Raw genomic sequence first — 3,595 nt, 5'->3', positions numbered from 1 at the left:
CGCCTACGACACCTGGCGACAACCTAAGACAACACCTACGTCAACCTACGACATCAAAAATTGTCGCCTGTAATCGCCCTAAAAAAATCACCTAAGTGGGCCAGGCACATAACACTCATTACTGCTCATGTGGAGTTTGCACATTCGCCCTGTGACCGATGTGGGTTTTCTCCGGGTGCTCCAGTTTCTTCCCACATCCTAAAGATGGGCAGGTCGTCAGGTTAGGGTAATAGAGTCATAGAGTGGGGAAACAAGCCCTTTGGCCCAACTTGCCCACACCGACTAAAATGTCCCAGCTGCACTAGTCCCACCGGCCTGTTTCTTAAACGTTGGGTTAGTCCCAGCCTCAACCACCTCCTCCAGCAGCTCGTTCCATACACCCACCACCCTTTGTGCGAAAAGGTTACCCCTCAGATTCCTATTAAATCTTTTCCCCTTCACCTTAAACCCATGTCCTCTGATCGTCGATTCACCTATTCTGGGCAAGAGACTGTGCATCTACCCGATCAATTCCTCTCATGATTTTATACGCCTCTATAGGATCACCCCTCATCCTTCTGCGCTCCAAGAAATAGAGTCCCAGCCTACTTAACCTCTCATAAGGTCATATGGTATAGGAGTAGAATTAGGCCATTCGGCCCATCGCCAACTCCGCCATTCAATCATGGCTGACACTCGAGTCCTGGCAACATCCTCGTAAATCTTCAATGTACCCTTTCCAGCTTGACAACCTCTTTGCTATAACATGGTGCCTAGAACAGAACACAATACTCTAAATTCGGCCTCGCCAACATCTAATATAACAGCAACATAACCTTCCAATTTCTATACTCAATACTCTGACTGGTAAAGGCCAATGTGCCAAAAACATATTTTGAACACTCTTTCTACCTCCATCTCGACCTTAAAGGAACCATGCACCTGTACTCCTAGATCCCTCTGTTCTACAACACTCCCCAGAGCCCGGCCACTCACTGTGCAGGACCTGTCCATGTTCGAATTTCCAAAATGCGACATCTCACATTTCTCTGTAATAAATTCCATCACGCATTCCTCCGCCCACCTGGCCAATCGGTCCACATCCAGCTGCAATTTTTCACAACCATCTTCACTATCTGCAACACCACCCACTTTTGTATCATCTGCAAACTTGCTAATCTTGCCCTATATGTTCTCATCCAAATCATTGATATAGATGAAAAACAGTAATGGGCCCAGCACCGAACCCTGAGGCACACCACTAGTCACAGGCCTCCAGTCCGAGAAGCAGCCTTCCACCATCACCCTCTGCTTTCTTCCGTAAAGCCAATTTACTATCCTTTCAACTCTCTCTCCTTGGTTCCCATGCGATCTAACCTTCCAGAGAACCAGCGTCCACCGCCCTTTGAGGCAGAGAATTCCACAGACTCACGGCTCTCTGTGTGAAAAAGTGTTTCCTCATCTCCATTCGAAATGGCTTACCCCTTATTCTTAAACTGTGACCCCTGGTTCTGAACTCCCCCAACACCGGGAACATGTTTCCTGCCTCTAGCGTGTCCAAACCTTTAATAATCTTATATGTTTCAATAAGATTCCCTTTCATCCTTCTAAACTCCAGAGTGTACAAGCCCAGCTGCTCCATTCTCTCAGCATATGACAGTCCCGCCATCCCGGGAATTAACCTTGTAAACCTACGCTGCACCCCCTCAATAGCAAGAATGTCCTTCCTCAAATTAGGGGAACAAAACTGCACACAATACTCCAGGTCTGGTCTCACTGGGGCTCTATACAACAATATTGAAAGACTATTTCCAATTTATGTAAATAGATCTTACAAACAGGTTAACACGGTGATGGCCACCTTCTCTGCTGTGCTGTGAGGAGTGTTTATGTAGAGGGTGAAGAGGTAGGATGAGCCTTGAGGCCCAGAGAATTGGAGACTGCTTGTTATGGTTTGAAATCCTTGTCACCTTCCCCTCGGCCATCAATGAACCATTCTAGACATAAAATGCTGGAGTAACTGGCCTATATTCAGAATAAACTGGCATCTGCAGTTCCTTACTACACATTCTTGATTAGTACAGGTGTCAGGGGTTATGGGGAGGAGAATGGGGTTATGAGGGGGAGAGAGAGATCAGCCATGATTGAATGGCAGAGTTGACTTGATGGGCCGAATGGCCTAATTCTCCTCCCATCACCTTTGACAAAGAACCATTCCACATTTCGCTTGATGCTCTGATCTGTCGTTTTCACGCCTTACCCTTCCACATCTCTGCGTCTCCCTCTCCCCTGACTCTCGGTCTGAAGAAGGGTCTGGACATTAGTCTCCAGAGATGTTGCCTGGACCCCGCTGAGTTACTCCAGCACCTTTGTTTTGTGGTGACAGAGATCCTGGCCACGGAGATGGAACGGTCGGCGTCGGAACCCGCGGACCGGGAGCCGGGGGAAGGTTCTGCGGGGAACCGAGGGGGGGAGGGGGCGGGCGCGGGGAAGGTTTCTGCGGGGACACCGGGGGGGGGGGGGGAAGGGGCGGGGCCGGGGGAAGGTTCTGCGGGGACACCGGGGGGAGCGGGGCCGGGGAAGGTTCTGCGGGGACACCGGGGGGGAGCGGGAGGAGCGGCGCCCGGCCGGAAGCGGAATTGCCCTCCTGGTTACGCTGCCGAGAAACCGGAGGGGAAGAGAAACAATTAGAGAGAGAGAGACAGAGAGAAAGAGAAAGACAGAGAGAAAAAGAGAAAGAAAGAAACAGGGGAGAGGGAGAGAGATACAGACAGACAGACAGACAGACAGTAGAGTAACAATCACAGGGGATGAGGGCAGAAGACCGGGGAGATCAGGCTGTGAGCTGGTGGGTCTCAGGGTGAGGGGACTGGGCTGTGGGCTGGTGGGGATAGAGAGAGGGGGAGAGGGGGGACAGGACGGGGAAGGGAACACGGGTGCAGGGAGGGGGTGTAGGATGGGCGACATGATCATGATAAGAAGGTGATAGACGAGGCATTGGACTGTGCTCCAGTGGGGAGAGGGTCCATAGGGAGATAGAGAGGTGCTGTGCTCTAGTGGGGTCAGAGAGAGGAGATTAGAGGGTTTTTTGGGGTCACTGAAAGCGACCGTGGGGAGTCTGGGGACCAAGGGAGCGGACGGGGGAGAGGAGAGAGGAGGGTCAGTGGGGGTGTGAGGAGTGGAACAGGATCAGGCGGTGACAGACCCGAGGGGTGGTGGCGGCGGCGGTCACAGGGAAGGGGAGGGGTGGGGGAACACGGTGGGGAGGGGATTACAGGGTCGAGAGGGTTCAGGGTGAGCTACAGGTGGGGGAGACGGGGTGGTCAGAGGACAAGTGACGAGTCAGGAGGAGGAGGTGGGGGCGCATAACCCGGGGGGCGGCGGGGGGTCAGAGGCAGGTTGACGAGGAGGGAGACAGGCGGCGTGACGAGAGGGCTGGGGGAGCCAGAGACGGGGTGACGAAGGAGGGGGAGACAGGAGGGGTGACGGGGGGTGAGGGGGAGAGGCGGGGGGTGAGAGGGGGAGAGGCGGGGTGACGGTGGGTCAGAGGAGGGGGGGAGACAGGCGGCGTGACGGGGGGGAGAGAGAGAGAGAGAGAGAGAGGGGGTGGGGGTGT

This window comes from Amblyraja radiata, chromosome 3 (assembly GCF_010909765.2).
Source record: "Amblyraja radiata isolate CabotCenter1 chromosome 3, sAmbRad1.1.pri, whole genome shotgun sequence".
In the NCBI taxonomy this organism is placed as follows: Eukaryota; Metazoa; Chordata; class Chondrichthyes; order Rajiformes; family Rajidae; genus Amblyraja; species Amblyraja radiata.
The sequence above is the reverse complement of the archived record's forward strand: the minus strand, read 5'-3'. Positions refer to the sequence as shown.